At 34.5% G+C, this 13,944-nt stretch overlaps 1 long non-coding RNA gene across 1 annotated transcript in view; it reads right to left on the reverse strand.

The window, feature by feature from the left end:
* LOC117106283 overlaps positions 1 to 12,898 on the reverse strand; it is a 20,625-nt gene extending 7,727 nt beyond the window's left edge. The window contains exon 1 of the long non-coding RNA XR_004445039.1: positions 12,773 to 12,898. This is a non-coding gene — a long non-coding RNA (uncharacterized LOC117106283). The remainder of the gene's footprint in view (positions 1 to 12,772) is intronic.
* Between the last annotated feature and the right edge of the window lie 1,046 nt (positions 12,899 to 13,944).

Here is a 13,944-nt window from a genome sequence, read left to right on the forward strand (position 1 = left end):
ATATATATATATATATATATATATATTAATAGTATCCGATGTAGTTGGTTCCACATATGTTGGATTTTAATAACTCCCATTCCACTAGCATTAAATGATCAATAGTAAACAGCCAAGCTCTGCATAAAACGCATGTTCCACTGATATTGAATATAACAAACATATGTGGCACAGACAAGCCAAACCAGTCACTCGTCGCAAATCGTGTTCCAGAGAAAATGGCCAAAACATGCTGGAATGTCAAATTTTTAAAAATCTATTTTATTGCACTAAACTAATCTTTACATATCTATACATCATTCTATGCTGTTATTTTCCCAATTTTCAATGTTAAAACAACACTTTTTAAGGATTTTATGATAGTTTATGCATGAGAAATGCCTAAAATCATAAACTTTGAAGGCTGATTTCTCATATATTGTTCTTTAAACAGCTGTGTGGTTAAACGCTTGTAACTTCATAAGGATATGTCCGATTTGAATGATTTTTTTACCATTTTATAGCTATTATTTTACTCTCTAACACTGTATTAATAACTCAAAATCAATTTTTGCGACGAGTGACTGGTTTGGCTTGTCTTTGCCACATATTAGAGTAACACACTTTTTTACAAACTGGGCCAAAGCAACTATCCGCTACCATTTATCAAACATAACATTGAGAAAGCATCATCTAAATCCCGACATGATCTTCTTCAATAAAAACCTAAAACTAAAACCACACACATCCCTCTATACTTCTGTACTATAACCCCCCCCCCCTCATTTATCAGCTGTCCGAATCTATTAAAGCGGACTTTCAGGTAGTGAAAACTCAATTTTCCAACCACAAACCCTTTGAAAATCCCCCATTTTAGCCAAACGTCAGCCTCCTAAACTTTAAACATATCCTGACTTCCTCCCATCTGGTAACCTCCCTTATCTGGTAACCGTCCTTGTACAGTGACAACCCACGATGTAAGATCTGTGATATCCTCAATACGATCAAATCTATCAAGTTCCCCCATTCCAACATAACCATCAACCCACCACCTCTCACATGCAATGCCACCAATGTTATATACACAATCGTATGTTCCACATGTGATCGTGGTTGCTATGTCGGGGAGACAGGGAGCAAATTTAGACTTAGGTGCAACAATCATAAAAAACTAATTTAATCATCCTAAACACTCTGTTAATGATATGAAATGCGTTTCAATTGCTTTAGGATTCAGGTCTTTAACTGATAGACATTGTGCTGAACTTCAGTGGATTCTTATAAACTTAGCACACACAAAAATTGGTATTAACAAAGACCTACTGTAGGTTTCATAAGTGGTTATTCTTTCATTATAATGAAATATATTTGGCCTTCCTTTTAATATCACTATACTAATAATGATAATAATAATATAGGGGTTTCCCTTAAGGTTTTTTTAAACTAGCCAAATGGACCAGTAAATTAATATTTTTACTGGTCCTCAATCCCTTTCACTAGCCACTATCTTGCCAACTTCGAAAGGCCCAAATACCATATTTTTGACAAGCTAATCATGCTGCCCCTCACCGATGAAGTAACACTGACAGATACTGTACAGAAAAATCGTTCTGTTGTCTCTGTATTAGATTATGCCGCGAAATATAAATACAGGAATCTATTTGTATGTACAGTGCATTCTCACAATACGATGTTCGGTTTTCCGGAAAGATCGGTTTGTGGAACATTTCTATCGAATCCTTTCCGAATAAGGCAGGCTAGTTAGGGCATAGCCTAGACGCTAAACATAGGCTTAGCATAGCCCAGTGAATTCGGTATGACTACCCTACGAAAAGTTAACATTTAACATATAATACATACAGTACCTGTTGTTTAGCTGTAGTGCACAGCAAATTTTATTACTGTACCAATAAAAAGAATGCTTTTATATTGTTTTATTGTTTTTACGTGCATTTTCGGTCTGACATTTTTTCAAAGACAACACATTCTTCGTGGTCGCGATGCGACTTGTTGTATCAGGTCGCACCTCCTAAACTCTGCCTGCTAATTGGTTAATTTTTTTCGTGGGGTCATGTGGCTGGGCAAAAATCCCATGTGCTTGGCTGTGGTGACATCAGATCGCCCAAAGTTTCATAGTGCATGAGAGCTTGCTGACAGGAAGAAGCTTAGTGTAAACCGATAAATTTTTAATTAAACATATTTATTAAAATGAATTAAGAAACCCCCCATGGATTTGTTTTAGAGTCAAATCTAAAAATAAATCTAACAAATTTAAATTTCATTCTCTGCAAATTCCCTCCGTAATTAGCAATGTTTTTGGGGAATGTGAGTGTAATTTAAATGTAGACTGATATATGAATCTAATGACATACCAAATCCGAATTGAACGTCTACTAAAAAAGAGCCGTCGTAGAAACAATTGCTTTGAGTTCCTTTTTCATTTCAGATTGATTACATTTGATTTTTAAGTATTCATAAAGGCGATAATGCACTTTATTAAAACAATGGAAGGCGTAACTTTCACTAACATTCACTAATATCTAACATTTTATTGGTGTGTCTTTCTAATCTCCATGGCAATGCTATTGGGACTGTGCGAACGGTTTATTCACAGGGTGTGATTATTGCATTATTTCGTCTGAAAATCGTTGCGTTGTTTATTAACTTTTCGTCCCACGTTGCATTGTGGGATGGATACATGACATGGATGTTTTAACTTCACAGTGCTCACACAGATGAAAATCAACTTCTCCTTGTCGCTATAACATGCGGAGAAGGTGATTTCCCTCTGTTCGTCTAGCCATGGATTCCTCCATGGTCTAGCTAGTGCGTGATGTTCATCGGTTCGCATTGAATGACTGAGCCCAAGGCTGTTCGTAGTGGACATTAACATGACATTAAATAGAAAATTTATCCCTCCTTCAGATTCCACTTATTTCTGACCGTTATAAATACCTCCTTCTTTCTTTTGTATTGTCTTGCTTCCATAGAAAATATGATATTGAACCAAATCTTCTTCCTGTTGTTAATAACCGTCATCTGTCTGATTTTAGATTTAAGATCCAATTTGCTAGAACCAATTGTTATAAATTTACTGTTTTTAATTATTTTCCTTATTTATGGAATGACCTACCTCCAAATATTAGGGAATGTGCAATTAATTCCACAAAATTTAAATATGTACTTAAGCAATATTTTTTAAATTAAATCATATTAAATTAATTAAATTATATTTTTACCTTAATGGATTTGTAATTCTCTTTGTAATATTTTTATTAATTTTTTATATTGTACATATATGAATTGTGAATTGTGAATTTTTCAGATTTTAATGTTTGCCTTTTTAATGTTTTGGAGAGCCTTTAGATAGTGATTAAGTTCGCTTTTAGGTAATCCTCAGGCTTTTTGTTTTTGTCATTTGTTTCTCTTATCTATTGTACTGTAATTTCTTGCCTGGAAATAAATAAAATAAAATAAAATAGCGATCTTGTTGACATTATCTGTGTGAAATATTTTGTAAAGACATCATTATAAGAGGTGAATGAGTAAAGCTTTAGGTATTCGTCAGACTTTCATTGACATTTTAACTGGTCATGCGGACTTGTTATTGGGATAATTAACAGGTCCGCCATGCATTTTACTAGCCATTTGCCGGCGGACCGGCGTTATTTTGAACACTGAATAATAATAATAATAATAATAATAATAATAATAATAATAATAATAATAATTATAACAGTTAGTAATAATTATAATAGAATAATAATAATTATTATATTTTCACTTTATATTAGCATTATATAATAATATCGATCATTATAGTCTCTTCGTCTATATAGACACACTGTCTCTATTCAATTGCTGTGTGCCTTTTGATTCTTACATTGCCAACATCTTTGTTTATTCCACTCTATTGTTTATCATAGGCTTCTTTACCGCCAGCGCTTTCAAATTTCGCTGACAGTTTATTAGTTAATTACTTCTCAGTTACTAATTGCATGCCTATTATCTTAGGATTTATCTTGCTTAACTTTTAACAGTTTTTATTTGAATTGCTCTGCATTTTTCAGTCTTACGTGTAACGCTGAGGAAGGACACAGGCATGTCCAAAATATTCGTTTTGAATAAATTTTGTCTCTATAAGACACGTAGTTCCCCGGGTACAATCCCACCCCCCATGAACACGAAATTGGTCTGATTTTGAGGGGGTGGGATTATACCCGGGGATTCCCGTGTGCATGAACAGAAGGAAAATGACTATCGTTTTTCAAAGTGGCAGAAAACAACTGCAACAACTGCCCTATGATTAATGGGCTATCCAAAAATATATTCCGTTGAAGAAATCAGAGTTTACTCGAACATCAAAGGGAAGGGAATACCCTAATTAGTAGGCCTAAGCGCTTAGCTAGCAAGGCCACATCTTGGTCTTACATTGAGCTAGGTCAGCCTTTGCCTAAACTTTTTGACGTCGTAGGTTATTTTTTGCCTAGCAACAACCAATCCAACCAATCACCCATCGCATGTGAAGACCACCCACTTGTAATGCATGTAACAAGTTATTTTTGGCATAGTATATCTGTGTTCTTGCTGTGGATTAATGATCCGATCAGCCCACTGGCCGGGTCTCTTTAGGGACGGACCGCGGTGTTGTCTATTTTCAGCCGCAGTTGTGGAGTACGCGAGTCTTCACGCTGTGGATTAACAATCCGACCAGCCTACTGGGCGTCTCTTTAGGGACGGACCACGGTGTTGCCTTAGCTGCAGTTAGCGAGCTTGTTCATTTTAGCGAAGTACTGTAAACAACAACAATTTACAAGAATGGGCTTTGTTTTCAACTTTCTAATCTAGTCTAATCAATTGGAAGCATTTCAGGTCTGCCGAATTTGGAGCCAAATCCTTATTTTGTGAGCATTTGTTAAATTTTCCGACCTAGACCTACTCACCTAAGTCAGGGGCTGGATATACTCGAGGTGGGACTATACCCGAGGAACTACGGTATATCTATAAATTTTTTTGTATTATTCTGTGCATTTTTACACCAAAATCAACAAAATACCATAGAGTGTTCCCAAGTGTTTTAGGTTGGGCCAATGACCTTTAACACCAAAAAACTACTTTCCCACCCCTCCCCCGAACCTTTTTTGGTGTATCCTAGATGTATTCCTACATATACTGTAAGTCAGTTGAAATCGCCTTTACTTTAATTTTTGAAATGATATGCCATTTTAGTGAGTAAAACAACCATTTTTGACAATTTGACCTTTGACCTCATTTTGCAAGATCATGCATTCAATGTTAACAGGGTTGTAGCTGAAAAAAAAATTAAGGGTGTGTGATAAAACATTTTGAGGGTGGGTGTGTGATAACATTGGTAAACTCTAAATAATAAGAGCGGATTTTAAGGATGGAAAAGTAAGTAATTAAGGGTGGGTGGAGGTCCATGAAATTAGCTTGAGACTGGGTGGCCCAGCCCACCATATATACTGTACACCCCTGTATAATTATCTGCATTTTGACACCAAGATCAACCATATTCCATAAAGTGTTCCTAGACAGATACATGTATTAGTATCAAGCGCCCTGAGCATCTTACATTAGATAGATATGTGCGCTATATAAAACTACACTATTATTATTATTATTTTAGGCCAGGGTCAATGACCTTTGACCCTCATAAAATATGACAGGCAACAAACTAGACATAAAAACTACTGTCACTCAAGCCACAATAGAACATAATTCAAAAATAGGTGTTTATTTGTTTTAAAATAACCGCAAAATATACTTAAAATGTACTTAAAATAAGAATAAGTATATAAACTCACCAAAGGTGTTTGTTATCATTGGAAAGCTCTTCCAATACTGAATAATGTTTTGCACACACATCAGAAACGGTGTAGTTTTCATATTGTCCTGTAAAATCCAATTATGAGTCATTCCATGCCAACTCAACCAGGGCTCCACAATGACCTTCTTGGATTTTGCTGAAATTAAAGGACGATGGTCATTTTATTCAGTTGGCCTTATCATGTTTCGAGCAACATAATTTATGTTATCGAAGTGACACTTGATTAAATATAATCAATGAATTTTGTTAATTAAACATTGTTACATTGATATTTTCAAGCCCTATTAGATTACCCGAAGAAAAAGGGATCTAGAAGTCGTAGGCTTACAATTATTATGGCGAAAGTAAATTTTTTGTCCATTTATAAATTTTAAATAGTATAATAGAGCCTATTATTAAATGTTGGAATGGTACCTTATAGATTTATAACCATGGTACAGAGCAGCTAGCTCAGTTGCCTGCCTCTGTGCATGCTCTGTGTAAGCTGAAACGTGGGGATCTCAGACTAGGTCTCAGATTCAAATCAAATCAAATTATTCTTTATTGCAACACTCAAAATGGGTTGAATTTTCCAAAAGTAAAGGGTTGAAGCAGAAAAATCTAAACAATCAACATTTTAAAATTGTTCAACAAAAAGGACCCACATCACAAAAACAGCTAAAGGAAACAGGTTGAAAGGACAAAGATGCAACCAATATTAAAATTATTATTATTATATCATATTATTATTATTATTATTATTGTTGGCTCTTCCCAGCAGTACTGGGAAAAGCCATTGTTTTTGTTCTGATTTTTTTTTTCCTTGCATATTTTATTATCTTTTTGCACTGTTTTTTTCTGGTCGTCACTTTGGTCACTTCCCATGCTTAGAATTTTTCTGGGCTTTGCCGAAGCATACAATAGGCCATATACAGTATCAAGGATATCAATCAGTGCCAAGCGCTATGCTCTGCAAGATAGCATCTCGAGCCCGCGCCATGTTGGATTTAGGCCCGAGATTTCGCATATCGTGGAAATAATTCTATTCTATTCTGGTTTATTATTAAAAAAATAACAAAAATTGACATTGCAGTATTGAACTGAATTGCGTCAATCTAACAAAATCAAGCAAAGATAAACAACATTTCACAAAACAAAGCAAAACACAGTTACATGCAAAAGGTATTCAATATAGAAATTTAAAAAAGATAAAAATTGCAAAAATCACAAAAAAAAATAACTACGATCAAAAAGTTTGTTTCACCTCAATACAGGGATTTCAAAAGTTGCCGGCGCGACAAAATCCGCCATGTACATCGCACATGTGCGTCCCCTAGGAGTAGTAGTACTGTAATTACTACTGGTAATGGTATTTGTTAAAGCTTTAAAGAAAAATCATTAATTTTTTTCCAGATGATGATTTTAGCGATCATGATGATCATGTAGCTGAAGATGATGTCCAGCCACATGTTGAAGACCTATAGGCTGAGGGCCATTTTAAAAAAGGTATTAAATATAGGTAGAATTGTTAATTACTGATACTTATGTAGGATTGTTCTTTTCAATTATTAAATTATATAAGCTTATACATATTGCAATGATTTGATTATTATAATATACAAATAATAATAATTATAAAAATATAATAATTAAATACATTATATAATAAGTTTTTCACTGGATTATTAATACAGACCTAGCCAGATTTGTCCAAAAATGCTTAGTGATGCTTTTATTTTGATTTGTTTTATATTGTTATTTTTCAGATTCCAGCTCATGATGAGTTTGTAGCTGATTATATCCAGGAGTAACCACACAAATGCAACAAGTACCTGTACCTTTATATACAGTACTTCTATTTATTATTTTCCACAGTATGTGAAACAGAGGGTACTCCAGGCCCGGCCTGTTACTACAATACCTACCTTGCAGAGACAAAATGTTTTACTGTACTTCAGTAATGTCATGATATCAGTCATTTTGGATTTTTTAAAAATAATAAATTCACTTAATTACAAATTATTACTTTTATATTAGTATACTATGGTACAACTCAACATTATGTCCAGCTGAATAAAACCAAAAAATCAAACAAAAAACAACATTAATTTGTTTAATAAAATATATCTTCGATGATAAATCGTGCACTTGCTACTTTTCAGATTCAGCCTCCTACTTCCAAAACTTTTGAAATCCCTGCTTAATACCCATAATGCTTTGCAAGCAGAATTGTGATATAGACGAATTGGAGCCCTATTAAAATATACTTATCATAAAAATATTTATTTAAATCATTGTTTCATATTAAGCCATACCTTTACACTTGTGATGTTTGTTCCATATAGGAACAAAGGATGTTACATAAATTTAAAGTTAAATCATCTATCGTGGATTTTAAGATCCAACAGATTTTTAAACTTAACTATAGAAGATGATCCCAATGGTCCGTAGTTATTGGCAACATGGGTCATAATATGCTTGAGTTCTGATAATTTTTTGTGATAACTTCTCTAGTTTAGAAATATATTATATAAAATACAGGCATATTTTCTAAATAATTTGAGACTAATGTCAAGTCTCTTGACCAGCAGTCATGGAGTTACCCAAAAAAAATTGAATACCAAGACGCGATTCAAACTCACAACCTTAGTTCTTTAGAACACATCCTTAACCGACCGCGCCATCCATGGGCTATTAGTGGTAATGGCAGTAATGTACAGTCCTTGCTGAAACCCCTGTTTTGTTTTGTACAGTAGGTGATGGGGAATCCTGGGGTCCAACTTAAAAAAAGGGTGATCGTTTGTTGGAAATCACCTAATTCTCCTGCACGTCAGCAGTTTCAGGATAGGAGAACCCTATATTTTCATCCCTAACTGGCATAATTAGGCCTAGGACATCAATTTTATATAGGCCTCTACAGGGACGGGATATGTGACAAAGAAATTTTTTCAGAAATTAATCCCCCTTAATAAAATAAAAAGAAACATGAATTTGAATAATTTGAACAATATACTACTGTAGGTTTCTACAGACATTAGTGTCAGAGATATACAATATGCAAATTCTGTGAATATAGGGTCATTGATCAGTTTTAGCATGTTGGTTAATTGTGGAGAAAATGTTAGAGCAAATAAAAATGTGTGTTCTGAATAATTTTAAAAAGGAAGCAACTCTCTGCGACCAGTTGTTGCTAATTTGAATATGAACAGTTCATGTGACCATGGTGTGATTAGAGATTTTCATACCTTCTATTAATATAATGCAAAGAAACATGCATTTGAATAATTTGAGACATAAAGTAAGTTTCTATTAGTCACAGAGATGCAAATTCAGTGAATATATGGTCAAAGGTCTATTGTAGTATTTCTGTTCATCTTTGAGGCAAATGTTCTATTAGAGCAAATAGAAACATGCATATTTTCAATAATTTGAAAGAGAAAACAACTTTTTGCGACCAGCGGTTGCCAAGATATGAAACCCATATTTTCAAAGTAATTTGCATATTTTAGATAATTTGCATACAGTATGTTCCTGAGGTGTAACCAATTTCTGGAATTTCATCCCCTCATATGCATTAGATTAAAAGAGAAAAACCTTTGCAATTTGTTTGACTTCAAATGCTAGATTGCCTAGCCTACATAATACTATAAGGTCACAGTGTCTCACAAGGAAGGGGTGGGGGATTTCTTGTTCTGTGTATTTTGATAAGATTTCAATCTATCCGGACAGCCTACAACCTGATTTCTAAGTTGGTAAAATCTAACATTATTCTGTCTATCCAATAGAAAGTTCAATCTTAAAAAAAATATATAGGTTCATTAACATTGCACTTGAATAGAATAAAAAAAATATTGGGAACATACAAAAATGTTGTAGTTTTAATTAAATATTTCATATCTTAAAGCCCCATTCCCCGTAGAATTTCAGTTGTTAAGAAAAATCTAATTTTTGTATTTAATGTTATAAAGATTTATAAATATAATTTATGGAATTGCTAGTTTAACTAAATTTTGACATTCCTAAGCATGAAAAAATTTAAAATAAGACTGGAATTTGATTTTTTGTGTTCCACACAAAAAATAAATGCGAATGAATTTTTCATGTTTGATTTTGCGATAGGTCGTGCAAAGAAATATAGTGGTAGGTGCCGAAAACATTAGCCTATCCAACACTGCTAGGCTAGGCCTAGCCTTACCTTGATTTAGGTTCTGTTATCACTATGGGCGTCAATTGGTGGGGACGGGGGACACGGCCCCAGGGGGGACATCATATCGATTGTCCCCCTCACTTTTCACCAATCTTCTATAATTAAAACCCCACTTTGAAAAGCGAATGGAAAGAATAACCATTACGCATGACTACCAAAACCGAGTAAAAACACAATTGTTTATACATTTCCTAACCATCTCAGAAACCACTAGATCGATTTTGTGGGTGCATCAGGGGCTAAATTTATTGTGAAAACAATGTACTGAACTATACTTATTAGGCCAATATTTATACAAACTCAAAAGTGCACAATTTCTACTATAAACGATTTATTCCTTTTGTATATTATTATGACCCGTACGTATATACTAGAGTTTAATATTACCTACATACATAGGATTACTGTTTTCCCTAATTTCAAAAAATTATAGCTCGTCGATTGAATTTTATATAGCCATTATTAAACAATAATTATACAGCCTTTGACACGGATATGTCTATCTATTTCGATTAAGTTATAGGCCTACCAAAAGTTTACAAACTCCAGTTTTACATTGACGCAATCTCGCAATGACGTCATAATAATCAGTGGTGGATTCGTTCAAGTGGGGCCGAGCCGACCCTAAATTTTTTTTAAAATTATTTTTAAAAAATGGAAAAAAAACAAAGGAAAATTATAATTAGAATTTAGGTCTGAGAGTGCCATTTCCGGCAATCTAGAGGTGTCATAATCATAAATTTTCTTTCCTCAAGCCCCAACCAAGGTGGGGCTGAGGTGATCTACTTTCCCAACGTGCAAGTCCCTCCCTGTCCCCCGTCTAATTTGCTTTCCTGGAGCCACCACTGATAATGATAAATTAAGTAAATCACCTTTATGTTTGTCAAATCAAAATGCTAACTAATGTTTTGTGTGCTCCCTATCTCCCTTGTCCTGTTTGATTATAAATTAGACGGTATTATTTCCACTCACAATAATTTAGTCGCAATATTGCTTACACAAAAGTGAAATTCAAAAAGAGGAGAAAAGCAAAAACCTCTTGATTGATTTTAAAAGTACTGTACGCAAAAATTAATGACTGTTTTAAGTTTATCTTATTTGTTTTTCATAGTTCGAATTTTGAATACGTTACAAGCTAATCAGTAGATAATAAATCATTATTTTTATGAATGCTAGTTTGCACGGAATATATAAGCGGGCATAATTATGACTAAAAGGATAATTTTAAAAACTATTTATGATGATTATTTCAGTGGCAGATTCAAAGGGGCCCAGCCAGCCCACCATCCCTATTTTTTTTTTTTTTTCTGAAATACTAAAGGAGAAGAAAATTTAAAATTATATTCAAATTCAGTCTAAGAGTGCCATTTCTGACCAACTAGAGGTGCCATAATCATAAATTTTCTTACCTCAGCCCCAACCATGGTCGGGCTGAGGTGATATAATCTACACTCTCCATCTGTAAAAGTCCTTCTCTGGGCCCAGCTCTATTTCAAATTACTGGATCCGCCACTGGATATTTTGAAAATTTCGTATGGAAATAAATTTTAATTGCATTGCTTAAAATCAATTAAAAGGCTATACGCACCAGAGCTTCCGAGGGCTTCGTCCCATGGTCCCCAACCAATCATACGGCCCAAGGCTTTTTTTTTACATTTCCCCCCCCCCCCCCCCACTTTCAACCACGGATCGACGCCCTTGGTTATCACACATAAAAACAGCCGACACGATATTTTCCGTTGCTAATATTGTCACTTATGAAATATAATATTTCATAGGAATTATTTCAAATTTGTTAAAAAACTGATTCTGACTGAGATTTTGACACTTAAACAAACATATCTTCTCCCTACTCGAACGACCGCATTGTGCGAGATGGGGAAGTACAAAAACTAATCCCATTAGAGAGGGCGCACTTTATTGAATGTATAAAGTATACATAAAAGCTTGAGTATTCCAGCGGATGCGATCTACAACCTCTGAATTTGCCTAGTAACGAAGAATTCGTCGAGAAAAATGGTAATATTCTATGAGAAATAGTCTGTATTTCTCATTTTTTTGTATTCTTTTGCGTAAAACTAAAATTTATGCCAATATTTTTAAATGATTTATAATAATTGGAGTAATCCATATGCATCTTTTCTAGAAAAAAATCTGTTTTTAGTGAAATTTTGCCGGGAGTGATTAAATGAATTATTTTTTGCATTGCAAATTATTGTTATAAAATTATTTATAATTACTTAGTTCAATTAAAATAAAATTTTATAGAATCTATGTCATCATTATACGAAAACATGCCAAAAAACCGTATTAAGGGGACAATTTTACGTTTTTGGTTAGTTATTTCCCCCCTTTTCAGGGGACACCCCTATTATAAGGGACACTTTTTTTGGTCCCAAAGGTGTCCCCTTCAAATAGGAGTTATATATACTGTACTTCTAGTAGAGCGTCAGCCTATAATAGTCCTACATACATAATATTTTTATAAATTAAAGTGTGTGAAATGGTGGGGGAATATTAGTTTCTACCTTCCCGACATACCATAGGTCTAGTGTATACGATCGTGAATGAAGTTACTGTTAGGGGTTAGGCACTGTGCCCGGAGTCCTATCTATGCAAAGTAGAAGAAATACAGAACAATGAACGTCTGCTCTGGCACCGCAACGAGTTGATTTAGTTTCTGTACCACTCCTAAGGATATTTTATCATTATGACCTATTTTCTAGAATAAGATACAGTACAAACGAATGAGTACTTACCAGGGAAGAAATTACGTGCTGCAAACAAACATATTTTTGAAGATACGTTTCTGTTACTAAAATAATCCACTCAAATGTCCATTCAAATCCAGGTGCTGAAAATCTCTTCTTCACGTTAGCCAACCGTCAGCATACAATTTTATGCAAAGCCCGTATTCGACTGGTCGGTTCTTCGTTAAACCACGCCCACCTGACCACCTATCTTTTAACACTGAGCTAGCTTACCCTCTAATTATGAGACCCCTCTAATGAGACCGAAACAACCTTTATGGAGTACTAAGTGACAAAAAAACCTCCAATTCAAGACCACATTTAAATATTCAAAAAACATATTCAAGTTTTTTTAACAATAAATAGGGCCTACTCTTTAAATTTGAAAAATTGAGCTGTAGGCCTATTTTATTTGATACAGTCCTGTTCTGCCATTGCTGCACTATCCCCCGGCTCCGTAGCCAGGGGAGGGGACATTCCCCTGCTAGTCCTATGTAAATACAAACTAAAGGCAAAAATTATTTGTTATAGTAACAAAAACTATTATTGGGGGAAAATATTGGGGAAATTTGGTCAAGATGAACACCTGACATATTATCATCCAAAGATTTGTAAATAAAGTGTCATCTGAGCGTTTCCCTGTTGGTATTCGCATTGATGTGAAAAGAAGTGGATATTAAGCCCCGTAGCCAAAATTAAGGGGAGGGGGAAGGGCCATTCAAATTAAGCACCAACAATAGCGGTACTGAGGTGGGCGTGGCCCTTCTAGTACTTGCTCGCCACTCCCTCCACCCCCAACCCTGATCAACGAGTCTAGCTTCGCGGGGCTTCTCTCCCCAACTTTTTCATGGCCATGAGGAACTCATTGGAGAATTGCTTATTGAAGATTGGGATATAAGGAAAGGCCAGTAACAAAAAAGAAATAACATTTTTCTTTATGTAAATGATGGACACTAGACATAAACCTAACTTTAGTCAAATAAAGTGTAAATTTTATGTTTACTTTACAGTGGGCCTATATATATGCCGTTCATATTTTGTTTCAATGTGTTTTAAACAGCTTCAAGTTGGTCACAAAAATTTAAAGCAAACAACAGTTTTCTTTGAAATAAATAAATGGTTGTCCCATGGAGGCCCTCTTATCTTCGGTCTTCATTCAGAGGTTTCAGGTTCGGTTACCC

The sequence above is a fragment of the Anneissia japonica genome, unplaced genomic scaffold (assembly GCF_011630105.1).
Source record: "Anneissia japonica isolate Jap-2015-1 unplaced genomic scaffold, ASM1163010v1 scaffold1356_len1145284_cov175, whole genome shotgun sequence".
Taxonomy (NCBI): Eukaryota; Metazoa; Echinodermata; class Crinoidea; order Comatulida; family Comatulidae; genus Anneissia; species Anneissia japonica.